Source organism: Mus caroli, chromosome 10, assembly GCF_900094665.2.
Source record: "Mus caroli chromosome 10, CAROLI_EIJ_v1.1, whole genome shotgun sequence".
Lineage (NCBI taxonomy): Eukaryota > Metazoa > Chordata > Mammalia > Rodentia > Muridae > Mus > Mus caroli.
This window is the reverse complement of record NC_034579.1, coordinates 103,530,580-103,544,065: the sequence shown is the minus strand read 5'-3', so window position 1 is coordinate 103,544,065 and position 13,486 is coordinate 103,530,580. Positions and strand designations below refer to the sequence as shown.

Sequence of the window (13,486 nt, the reverse complement as noted above, 5' to 3'; positions counted from 1 at the left end):
TATATGTAAGTACACTGTAGCTGTCTTCAGACACTCCAGAAGAGGGCGCCAGATCTCGTTACGGATGGTTGTGAGCCACCATGTGGTTGCTGGGGTTTGAACTCTGGACCTTCCGAAGAGCAGTCGGGTGCTCTTACCCACTGAGCCATCTCACCAGCCCCACTCCCAGATTTTTGATTTTGCTGCCAACATCATCACTGAAAACTAGGTCTTTGGTTCTGTTAGTGTTAGAAACACCTGGTCAACATGTGTTTTTCTTTGAATCCTCATGATAGGCTCAAGAGACCAGGTAGGGATATGAGGTTTGCTGAGCTTGGAAGAGGAATGTGACCCCTGGAGGCAGCAGCTGGGGAACATACATATCTTGCCTTCTGGACACTCCCAGGAGGATGCAGAACTCATGAAGCATGGCTGCTCTGGGTGGTAGTTACAAAGTGTGGAAGGGGGTTCATTTTCTGGGTAGCTGCTTAGAAGAACACCCACGTATACATTGTATACTAATGGCCATGGCATCTGTCAGGCTGAGTAAGAATATCAAGTTCATAATGGTGGAACACCTGGTACTGATAATTGCTCTATAAAATGAGGGAAATCATGTATACTGTATAGAGTATTTTATATAATGTCTTAGTCAGGGTTTCTATTCATGAATAAAACATCATGACTAAGAAGCAAGGGTTTATTCACCTTACACCTTACACTTCCACATTGCTTTTCATCACCAAAGTCAGGACTAGATTTTAAGCAGGTCAAGAAGCAGGAGCTGATGCAGAGGCCATGGAGGGATGTTGCTTACTGGGTTTATCAGCTTGCTTTCTTATAGAACCAAGGGCTACCAGCCCAGGGATGGCACCACCTTCAATGGGCCCTCCCGCCCTTGATCACTAGTTGAGAAAATGCTTTACAGCTGGATCTCATGGAGGCATTTCCTCAAGGGAGGCTCCTTTCTCTGTGATGATTCCAGCCTGTGTCAAGTTGACACACAAAACAAGCCAGTACAGATGGTATACTTAATGTAGGCACTTAAAAAAAGGGGACTAAGTATGCATCAGCTTTAAATGTTGTTTTTAAATCCTCTATACTTTCTATCTGTGCTGTTATATGCATTTGTGTAATTAATAATCATCATTTTAATTTAGCTAGTCAGGAAATATATTGTTAATTAAAATTATTTTGGAGTCCTGTACTATGCAAAGCTGTTAATAGGATAGGTTGGTTTTTTTACCCTAAAGGTTCCCAGACATAGGAAAGAGATAAAAAACAAAACAAATCTGCACAATGCTTTTTACAGTGGTAATGGCAAGAAGATATAGCACACACCATGGCATCTCTCTCATGTATTCCCACAATAGTTTTCCAAAGAGGTTGTTCAGAGAATGGCTTTTGTTTCCTTCTCTCAGATGTGAATTCTCCTCACAGCACATCTGCCCTGATAATGCAGGCATGCAAAACCCTATAGTTCGCATCAGCTGCCTCAAACTTTCATCTCTAAAGAGCAACTTAGGAGAAATGACAAAAGCCACCTTAAGTCTCTGTATGAGATGCTGAAAATACAGGTTGGGTGCTTAGCACCTGGGAAATTCGTTAAGAACATATGGGCCATCAGGAAGTTCAGTGTGCCTGAGAAGAAACTCTCCCTGTAGGGACAGCATTGAATTTAAAAACCTCGTTGCAAACAATGGCCCTGAGGGATTACTGTGATCATTCAGAAACCTGCAAGGTCTGCTGTTAGTAGAGAAATTGTAAACTGAACTATCAAGTCACCCGAGGGACAACGGCCAGACAGACACAGAACCCTGAGAGGTTTTGTGTGTAGGTGAGATCAATGTCCTTTCCCTCGGCTTTATTTCTCACTGGTCTTATGGTGGAACAATTAAAAAAAAAAAGGATCATTAAAAAAATTTTTTTTTGGTGTTAGAAAAATGGATACAAATTACAATGAGGCTAAATCATGAGAATAATGAAAATTTTTAAGTAGCTTTTTTTTTTAAACTAACCTTGCACGTGCTGCTTGAATGATCACCTCTGAACAGAAGCACATGATCTGTGTTGCTTCCCCTTATTTCTTAGGTAAAGGTAAATTGTGTTTATTTTCTTTATATGTGAATGAATGAATAATGAAACTAGAAAGCCTCTAAGATACATTTATCTTCCTACTTTTCTGTCTCTTGTCTCTAGTTCTATATAATAATAATAATAATAATTAAAAGATCCGAATATTAGTCGGGTTCTGCTAAATTTCTGCGAGTATAAATTTACTATAATGCTGTATTCTGACCACGTGAATTCAGGGTAGATACTGTTTTTTTTTTTTTTCCTCCTCTACTCTCAAAGAGTAAGGAGAAGAAAATCAGTGGGAATCTTGTAAAACTATGAAGTTATCATGTGGTTAGGGTGCTGCTGTAGGGTCTGGGAAAATTTAGTGGCATTAAAAGACTATAATCAAAATATATCATACGATATTTGCAAAGAGTTAATAAAACAGTTATTTAAAACGTTCTACAATGCATGCAAGTATTGAAACATTACTGGTACTTCATATATATATATATGTATATATATACATATATATACATATATATATATTTCACCAATATATTTTTTTTTGTTTGTTTTTTTTCACCAATATATTTTTATGCGAAGAGGTTCTAAGAAAATATTTACTGTACTTCCCAAACTTTAATGTTGGGTTTAAAGGAGAAGCTCTGTGTGTATATATGCGTGTGCATGCATGTGTATGTGTGTATATACTTGTGAGCACTGCTTTTTAGTGAATTAACCAAGCCTTCATCTTTATTTTTTAGTCTCTCACGCCTCCCCACCAAAAATTAATGTGAGTCCTGTCAAACCCTAAGTAATCCTGAAAAAGGGCCTGGGAGAGGTACTATGAAGGCCCCAGCCTTAGACTATCAAGAGTGAGTGGAATGTTAAAGATTACTTTTTCTGAATAAATAAACAAAGTACACTGTAATCGTGTAAAATAAAATTAAGTGGTGCATTTTGTAAAACATGGAAAATAAGGATGACAGTAAATGCCACAGCTCATTTTGCCACCCGGGGTTAATTGTTATTAATGCTTTGATTCACTTCAGGCCAACAGTCGCTTTGCCCTCCTTGGCATCCACTCAGTGATGTGGGGCAAGCATAAAGAGGGCGGCCACGGAAGAAGCATCAGAAGACAATAGAATTGCTACAGGGAAAAATGTGATTTAGAACTCTCCGAACAAATTACTTCAGAGTGTTTTTAATGCTTAGCAAACATTAAACTGCAATAAATCTTCATTTGTGTGAAATCAGTGGGGGCCCACTTTCATTAGGCCCGCTCCTCTTATTTGGTTTATGACATACAAGATTTTTTATGGGCCTCCGTGTCTGGGTTTGAATTTTACAATGGTTTCAGTTTGAGGTAGGGGTTACTATGTGCTTAGAGAAAAAGAAGTCACCTCGGACATTTTAGCTAAATAACGAGGACCAGTGGACATCATGGTATTTTGATGCTTTGGAGGTCCTGGTCTGTGTAAAGATCTTTTTAGAAGGAATAGAAAGAATATGATCAAAATAAGCCATACGAGATCCTCAAAGAATACTTAAAACTTAAAAATAAAAATGTACGTAGAATAGAAATGACAGGTGTGGTTTGCGTTCATATACCCCACTTCAAACAATAGAATCTCAGCATGGGTTGCTGTAATTACAAGTTTTCATTGGTTAACAAGATATACAGAGCCAACTTTAGCATTGCAGGCTCCTGGCACATAAATACAAGCTACCATGGTTTTAACTATAAGTTCACTTACGTGCTCATCTGGGTAACTCCCAGGGAGGACAAGTCTCATTCCCTCGTCCTTCTTACGTCATCATTTAAGACCGGACTTACTTATTCTTTTCAATTTCTGATCCAACCTCCAGGTTGAACATAATAAAATTAACCTGTTGTTCTCCTATCATATAAATACTGCTTCTTTCATGGGTGAGTTTCTCCTATGACATACCAAAATCATAGATTCAGGCTAGAGTTCTGTAAACTTCACTCCTAAGCATAGTTTCGATTCCTAGGAGTAAAATTATTATGATGGAGGGGTTATCATTATTATTTCTTTCATGGAATCATACAAAAACGCTTCATGTTCTCATAGCAGGACCTTGAGGTAGATATGGCTTACTGGTCAAGAAATATGATTTTCTCTTTAGGTTTCCCATATAATGGTGATGCCAGTAACTAACCCCACCCCCCAACCCCCCACCCCCCGCCACCAAAACAAAAAACCAAAAAAACAAAAACAACAACAACAAAAAACCTCACCATGATAGCATAGATACTTATTATTTTGACGTCTATATAGAGGAACAGAAGGAGTATATAAGAATCATATAGTTGTATATCTATCACGTTTTGCATTAAAATGGGACATTGGCTATGTGTAAAAGAGGATCCATAAAGAGAATATTCACTATTGGCCCAAATATTTAAGGAATGACTTCATGGTTGAGGTAGAGACTGTGTTGAGTTTGAAAGAAAGGGCAGACTTGGAAAAGGAAGAGAGAGAAAAGACAGACAAGGCAGGGCAGGTTTGTTAGACAGTAGAAAACTTCATTCCCAGAGGACTTTGAGCTTGATTTGTATAATTCTGGGCTAAACAGGTTTTCAACCCATATGTCAGCTCTGATTGGTAACTCTCAAGGATTAATAGTACTTGAAGCCTCACATTCTGAGGCTTGTCCGGGGCCGAAGGAGCAAGGTGCTGTGTCTAATCATGGTACTGCCGTGCTGCTGTGCAGGGAGCAAGGGAAACAGTAGTGATATTTTTCTATACTATTCCAGTGTAGAAAACAAAAACCATGAACACTTATGGGTAAAAATACTACTGAGCTGGCAGATGAGCATCAAATTCCCTGTTCCCTTTGGTTGACAGAAGCAATTTAGATTTAAAACAATGTTGACCTGCCACAACACATACTTTACTGGTCACTTCTAAAACAACAACCAACAAAACCAATCTGCTTTACTTCATCCTGAACAAGGAAGTAATTTTCTAATGAGCTTTATATAAACCATTTTTTTTGCTTATAAATGTAAAAACTGTTAAATATAATTTCAGTTTTTTACTTTAGCAGTCACATGTGCAATTGTATTTCTTCTCTCAAACTGTTTTTATTGGAATGTAAACTGGGCTGTTTATAAAAATATTGAGCATGTCTCCCATATCCTTGCTAAGCCCATTTATAAGTGTCTTAGCTTTGGTTTGGTTTTGTGTTTTCTTCTTCTGGATGGTCTAGGTCATGGGTTTTGTTAGCAGATGCAATGTTATTCATTCTTTTTCAGTGTTATGCTTTAAAAAAAACCCCCTAATTCCATGCCTTATTGCAATGACTTCCTGGTATGATGTAAAGTGTGTACGGTAAAAACAGATACACTGGTCTGGGGGGGTGGTGCTCAGAGAAAAGTACCTGTTTTTCATCATGATGAGATCTCTTGGCTCACCTTGTGTTTATTTGTTCTACCGATTACTGGGAGGATTGTTGTAGTTTGGAACCGTTATTGTGAGTTATTTGTTATTTCTTGTATTTTTATTAGTTTGTATTGATATATAGTGACACTTTTTTTCCCTCCATAAGGAACCATCATTTATCAGACCTACGCCATTTCGTGGCTTGGTCCTTTTGTCATAACCCTTTAAACGTCATCCCTGGTAATATCCTTGTTTAAAAAATGCTGTACACATCACGATGGGATCCTCCCTAGGTTTATTTTGACTGTTTTCATGGCGTTTCTTACACGGTTCTTTTGCTGTTAACCTGTGTGCCCCTCCTTGCTAAATGGGAGCCTTGTAGTAAGGTCTCACTTCTATCTAACATGACAGTTTCATATAATTGATGGGCTGAGATAACTTACAGTTAATTTTATAACTATTGCACGGTTGTGAGCAGTTTTACAATGTTGCTACCAGTTTCCTTTTTGTTCTTCCTGCTCCGTATACTCTTGCTACTGTTCTGCCCTTTAAAAAGATTGTTGGTATGATCTCATGCTATTTCTGTTTGATAATTTCTCTACCTCTTTAAAAATACTTCTGATCTCCCTATGTTTTAAGATGTAATTATAGTTTACCTTCAAATAATAGTACATTATTTCATGGGATGTCTCAGTATCTTCTTGTTTAGTTTTTGAAATTAAAATTATGCCATTTCCCTTTCTTTTTCTCCCTTCAAACTTTCCTATGTGCCAGCATCTTACTTTCCTTCAAGTGCAAAAACCTCCTTTTCTTTAATTGTGTATATATATATATATAGTATTTTGTTATATAATATTTTGTCATATATTAAATTTTATATATGTATATATTCCTAAATATGTAAATACAACCTGCTCATTCTGTATAGCATGACTATGTGGAGATACTTTCAGGCTGACCGTTTGGTATTAGATAACCTGTAGAGAGAATGTCTTATGTACTGTATGTATTAATACTTGTCAATTAAAAAGGCTGTGGCCTATGGCTTAGGCAGGAGAGAGAGGTGAGACATCTGGGAGGCAGAAAGGATTCTGGGAGAGATATAGCCAGGAGATTAGGCCGGAAGATGTGAGGAGACAGATGTAACTAGTCACGTGGCAGAAAGGAGGTTAAAATAAATGGGTTATCTTAAGTTATGAATCTAGTCAGAGAAGAGCCTAGCTATATGGCCAAGGCATTTGTAAATATGTTTTGAGTCTGAGTCTTATTTCTGGGAGCATGGGGCTGGGAGAAAGAACTGGACCTAAATTTAACACAACCAATTTTGGGGTTCTTCTCTGGAAAAGAGTATTTCTCCTACTCTCAGTATCTCGTAGTTGCTCATAATTCTCTGTCCAGGACTGAGTCTGTTTTAGTTAGGGCCAGCATGACTGTGATGAAACACTACGACCAAAGCAACGTGGGGAGGAAAGGGTTTGTTTATCTTACACTTGCACACTGTAGCCCATCACTGGATGAAGTCTGGACAAGAACTCAAACAGAACAGGAACCTGGAGGCAGGAGCTGATGAGACCACGGATGGGTGTTGCCTACTGGCTTGCTCAGCCTGCTTTCTTATAGAATGCAGCACCAGTAGCCCAGAGAGGGCCCCACCCACAGTGTGTTGGATCCTCCCCCATCAGTCACTAATTAAGAAAATGCTCTACAGTTGGTTCTTATAGACAAAGTTTCTCAATTGAGGCTCCCTTCGCCCCACCCCAGGTAACTCTAGCTTCTGTCAAGTCGACATAAAATTAGCTAGGATAGAGTCTGTTGAGTTTTTCATTATCTTTGCTAGTGTGTCTTTTGATGTTATTCTTGTTCAGCTCATGTGAGACTCTGTGGGTGTGGCATCTGACATTTCTAGGAGACACAGTCTCCGAGCAGACTCACTGTCTGTCTGGCTCTTACAATATTTCTGCACGCTTTCTGCACTGTCCTTTGGAAGAGCCTATCTCAAATAAACAGTGAGGATGGTAGGGGTGGGGAGAGGGAGGAGGGGAAGGGCGGCTAAGAACACATGGCCCAGGACAAAGCCGTTCACAGTATTAGAACAATATTAGAATTAGGTATTAAATAGTGTGTGCTTCTATATTGTCACTTCTTTGAGCACAGGCACAGATCTTACTCTTCATCATCTTTCTTTCTCTGGTTGTTTGGCACTCTGTCTTCACCTGAGAGAAGAAGCTTGGGCTATTACGTTTTCTGTGCTTACCCTTATGCTGTTTGCCCCACAACTAGAGTGTAAGGTCTGTGGTGTAGGCAGTATGCATTGCAATATTCCTATTAATTTATTTTGAGATAGATCCCTGACTACCCTGCCACTTGGTATGTAGACCAGGCTGGCCTTGAACTCACAGATTATCCACCTGCCTCTGCCTTCCAAGTGCTGAGATTAAAGGTGCACACCACCATGTCCAGCCTTATAATAATTCTAGCAATCAGATGCCATTCAGTTTCTAGGTGCTGGGAAGGGGTATCCATGAGCTCTGCACTGGCACACTTTATACCTGGCATCTCTTAGTCCCCTGCTTGCCCCTCTTCTGGGGAGCTAGTGGGTGTCTTCAGTGTGTGGCTCAGACTAGATTTCTATCACAGAGATTGTTTTGCAATTTTCTTGAGTTTTCCTCTCCAGAAAGAACTAGTCTGCATTCCAGGACTCAGAGAATAGTCCCTGGACACGTGTCCTGGATTCCAAAAGTGGGTCATGCAGGGAAGGACCTTGGTCTTTAGAACCACCTGTCGGGGGAGAAGAGAGGGTTTTCCCATATCCTAAATCAGATGGGAAATCAGCTGAGGGATGCAAGCAGTGTTGGTTCTGAATGTCGGCAATACCTTTACTTCTCTCTCTCTCTCTCTTCCCCTCTCTCTCTTTTTCCACAATAATTTATTTATTTTTTTATTCACTTTACATCCTGATCACAGCCTCAGCCTCCCTCCTCTCCTCCCAGTCCCACCCTTAGAAATCCCTCAGCCATTGTCCCCTCCTTTTCTCCTCTAAGAATGGGGAACCCCCTTTGGGTACCTCCAACCCTGGGACATCTAGTCCTAGCAGTCTTAGGCTCACCCTGTCCCAGTGAGGTACTTCTCTTCCACTTTCTTCCCATTCCTCTCTCCATGCATGTGGCTGCTGTGAGCCTTTTTTTCCCGACCACCTCTCGATTTCTCTCTCCTCTGTAAATTGTCTGCTACTGAGAGTAGAGTGTGCCCTTTCTGAGGCTCTCCCTTGTCCTATGCCCTGGGTTCTCCCTCTACAGTTCATTCACCATGCCCTGGGAGCAAGGCATCACCACTGGGGCTGAACCTCCAGGAACTGACTCTGGCTTCTATCTCCTGTTCTACTTTCTGAAGTTTCCTCTTTGTCTGAAACCATTAATTTTCCTGTAGTCACTCATCTGATGTTGCTCTACAGTTTTTTTTTTTTTTTAGTTTTTTTTCAGAGATTCTAGGAGATCATGCATGTGTATACATTATATTCCAGTTCTTTTTTTTCTTAGTTTATTTTCAGAGATTTCTAGGAGATCATGCATGGGTGTATATTATATTCCAGTTCCCATGTAACATTGTGTGTGTGTGTATGTTTGTGTATGTGTATGTGTGCACTTCTGTGTATACAGATGTGGGTGAAGGCTAATGGTTGGTATTAGGTGTCTTTTTCAAGTACTATCCATAGTTTTTGAGGCAGCGGCTCTTTCTGCACCTGAGACTTGCTAGTCTCATTTGACAGTCAGGACAGCAAGCCTTAGGAATGTTCGTTCCTGCTTGTACTTTTTTTTTTTTTTTTAGTGCTGGGGCTATAAACATGGGATGCTGTGTGCCTGGGTTAATTTCTTTTTCTTTTAAATGTGGTGCTTCTGATCATATGCAGGTCCTAGGTTCTCATGCTAGCACAGTCAGCCCTTTACTGACTAAGGCACTTACCTGCCTGCTGGTACTCTATGCCACAGAATCTCACACTTCTACACCAAGTAGTCTATCCCTCCCACCACTAGAGTTTTCCTTTCAGTGCACATCACATTCCAATATGCTCAGTCAATTTGAGGACTTGTAGCTCATCCTCCCCAGGTAGAATACAAGTTCTATTAGGTTAGAAATTGTTTATTTTATTTTAGTTTTTTTCATTTTGTTTTATTTTATTTTATTTTGTTTTTTTTTGAGACAGGTTTCTCTGTGTAGCCCTGGCTGTCCTGGAACTCACTTTGTAGACCAGGCTGCCCTCGAACTCTAGGTTAGAAACTTATGGCCATTTTCTTCCTACATCACACAGAACACTGTGCAGCATATAATAAACACAGAACTTTTCTTAAATAAACTATCCAAACCAGTACATTTATAGGAAAAACATAACAATGCAGAAAATATAATAGTGGGAATCTCCAATTTCTAACAATATAAGAATCCTTCTTTTTCTTTATTTTCTACTTTCTAAATTGTCCATAGTATGTGTGTGTGTGTCTATCTATCTATCTATCTATCTATCTATCTATCTATCTATCTAAAATTTGCTTAGAGAAGACAAAACAGCTGCTTGCCAGATGTGCTGGGGCACTGGTGGCACAGAACTTGTAGTAATGGCTGACCAATGTCTGATTTAATTTGAGGCCCAAGTCGTGAGAGGCAACCCATACCTGACGCTGCCTGGCTGGCCAAGAACAGGAAACTGGATATCTTAGAGACCCAGGGCACAACCAAACATGACTGGCCAAAAAAGAAAAAAAAAAAAAAGCAATGAAATGATTTCTAATGATATTCTGCTATACACACAGACTAGTGTTTTGTCATCAGAGAGACTTCCTCTGGCAGCAGAGGGAGCCCATGACATTATGCAGAGAGAGTCTAAACTGGAGGTCTCTATTGGGTCCCTTCCCTTGAAGCTCAGGGAACCAGGTGGAAGAAAAGATTGTTGGAGTCAGAGGGGGTGGAGGACTCCAAGAGAACATGGCCCAAGGACTCTACTAAGCTGGGCTCACATGGGCTCACAGAGACTGAAGCAGCAAACCTGGGGCCTACATGGTTTGCACCAGGTCCTCTGCCTCTAAGTTATGGCTGTTAGCTTGGTGTTCATGTGCGATGTCTAAAAGTGGGAGTGGGTATATCTTCAACTCTTTAGCCTGCTCTTGGGACTCTTTGCCTCCTCTTGGGTTGCCTTTTCCAGCCTTGATATGAAGACTTTCTACCTTGTCTGTCGTATCTTGTTTTGGCATGCTTGGTGGTTGTCTCTTGGAGGCCTGCTTTTTTTTTTTTTTTCTTTTTTTCTGAAGAGGATTGGATCTGGGAAGAGGGGAGGTGAGGAGGAGCTGGGGGGAGTAGAGGAAGGGAGACTGTGGCCAGGATGGATTGATTGTATGAGAGAAGAATCTATTCTCAGTAAAGAATTGTTTTACATAGATGTTGAAATATCCATGATTTTTCTGTTTACCTTAATATTTATAAAATTATCTGTTTGCCAAGAATCACAGTTTTAGTCCTAGCATATATTGGGACGTAGAGATTTGTGGGCAGAGGTGACACAATACAGAACACAAGGGGGGTAAGGAGAGAAACATGAGAGGCTGAGAGAATTCAGAAACGAGCCGGAGTGAATCCATTCTAGAAATCAGATCCACACATTTCTGCATGAGTCTGGGCAGCCTCGGTTTTTATCCCTACCCCTGCCCAGTTTTGAGCTAAAGTGTTACCAGCTCTTCACTTTGCTAGTTATTCTTGAACTTTAAGGCATTTTCAAGTTGTATGCTATTTTTAGACAAATGTAATGATTTTCTAGCTATGCGTTTACGATAGAAGTATAATGAAGTGTATAGTAGCACAAGGATTAAATTAGTGCGATTGTCCTGGTCTTTGGAATAATCAGGCTAGTAGACTGTTTACTGCAGAAACAGTACCTGAAGGCTGACGGCTGTCAAATAATTAAGCTACACTTAGAGGAACCAAATGAGGTGGCTTTGTGAAGTTGCTTTTCCTAGATTGAAATGCAAGCACAGAGGATACAAGGTGAGACCTGCTGAATGGCAGTCTACACATTCACCTTTCCCCTCCCTTTCTCTCCATCCTTATTAGGATTGAAAGGGACTTATTAGGATTGCAAGGCACTTGACAGTATATTTTTTATTGGTTATTTTATTTATTTACATTTCAAATATTATCCCCCTTCCCACTTTCCCCTACACAAACTCCCTATCCCCTTCCCTCCCCCTGTTTCTCTGAGGGTACCCCCCCACCTACTCCCACGTCACCGCCCTAGCATTCCCCTATATTGGGGCATCGAACCTTCATAGGACCAAAGGCCTCCTCTCCCATTGATGCCAGATAAGGCAATCCTCTGCTACATATGAATCAACAGTATATTCTAAGACTCATATCCAGGTAAAATTCTTAGAGAGAGAGAGAGAGAGAGAGAGAGAGAGAGAGAGAGAGAGAGAGAGAGACTGACTTATTTCCTTGATGTGATTTTCTTGTGATAAACAGGATGTCCCAAGAAAGGGGAGTAACGTATGAGGTTTGGGACTTTGATGTAAAATTTAGCTTTACTTCTCGGTGCTATTGCCTCAGCCAGCAACCAATGTACAGAATCTCACTTATATCATCTGTAAGTATAAAAGATGTGGCTTAAAGGAGGTGCCCTTTGTGTAGAGCTTTCTCTTGAGCTTCATCACTGGCAAGTCCTTAAGAAATCTGAGCTTGCATTATTTCTATTGCCATCCACTTGAGGCAGGGTCTCATGTAGCCCACTCTGTCCTCAGACTCACCATGTAGCCAAGGATAACCTGTTTCTGGTCCCCCCTGCCTTTCCCTCTAGAGATTATTGGCACATGCCAATATACAGTGCCAGACCCCGAACCACCAAATTCCCATGTGAGAGGCCAGAACCTCACCAACTGAGACACTCCCCAGCTAACCCTCCCATTTTTTCTAAGTAATGTCTGCTTGGCTCACCAGGAAGCAGGCTGTCAAACTTGCAAAGAGAGGGAGAGAAATTGTTAAAGAAAAAAAAAAAGGCACCTAAAATTCGTACCTTTGCCATGAGCCTTTTGAAATTGAATAGTGGCTCCTTACTGTGTGGAGTCCACAGTGTTACAACACGGGTGCTAGCTTGACCTTGAAAGATATTGTCCTGGCTTTAGATATTCCTTTAGTGTTTCAGCAATCAATACTTGTCCTTAGATTATAGCCTTGTGAGCAAATCCATCTTTCTTTCTTCCCTCCTCTCCTTTCTTTCTCTCTCTCTCTTTTTTGATGAATAAATAAAGGACCTAGCACACCATACGGGTGCAAATATTTCCCTCTATAGGTTTATATACCATCAAGTCCAGTGAGCGGACAGTGGAGGCTGGGAAACCCTCTGTAGACAATGAAAACCAGTATCGGAGGAAGAGGCGACTCATTAGCTGGACTCAGTTGCTTTTCCTAAGGCTTTCCTTAAGTGGAGTGTGTGTTAATGAGTAATGGCATTCACATCCTTATGGACTCGGGCCATCCTCCCTTCGTGGCCGGCCTGTGCTGCTTTGTGGCTCCCCCTTTTTCATTTTGAATCCAAGCTCATTACGTTAATAGCTCAGCGCTTGCTTTCTCAGGCACTGTTAGAAATAGACTGTAAGAACCCGAATGCGGTGCTTCCCTCCTTACGCCCACTCTTCCCATCATGGCAGTCCTCGGAAACAGCCCACAGGAAATCAGTATTTCTCAGTGGCTTGTGTGAGAAGTGCAGACTATTGTGTGTGAGTGCCACAGCCAACTGCCTGGCAGGAAGTCATTTTTTTGGAAAAGCTAACTGAACAAACACCTTCCATTGTCTACGGAGGTTCAAAGTCCCATGAAACTTCCTTATTGCTATCTCTAAACTAACTTGGGAGCTGTAAACACATTTAACCCCTTTGTTCCCGGACTGATGGGTTTATTGAAGGGCCTTTCCCTCAGTAATTAAAAAAACAAAAAACAAAAAAACAAAACCCACTTTATGATGGTATTTTATGTGTATGGATTCCCCCCCCCCCCCCCCC

The 13,486-nt window shown here is 40.7% G+C and overlaps 1 long non-coding RNA gene across 1 annotated transcript in view; it reads right to left on the bottom strand.

Moving 5' to 3' along the window:
- LOC110302792 overlaps nt 1-13,074 on the bottom strand; it is a 15,630-nt gene extending 2,556 nt beyond the window's left edge. Inside the window, exons 1-2 of the long non-coding RNA XR_002378840.1 lie at nt 12,502-13,074; nt 10,118-10,187 (exon numbers count right to left, since the gene is read on the bottom strand). This is a non-coding gene — a long non-coding RNA (uncharacterized LOC110302792). The remainder of the gene's footprint in view (nt 1-10,117; nt 10,188-12,501) is intronic.
- Between the last annotated feature and the right edge of the window lie 412 nt (nt 13,075-13,486).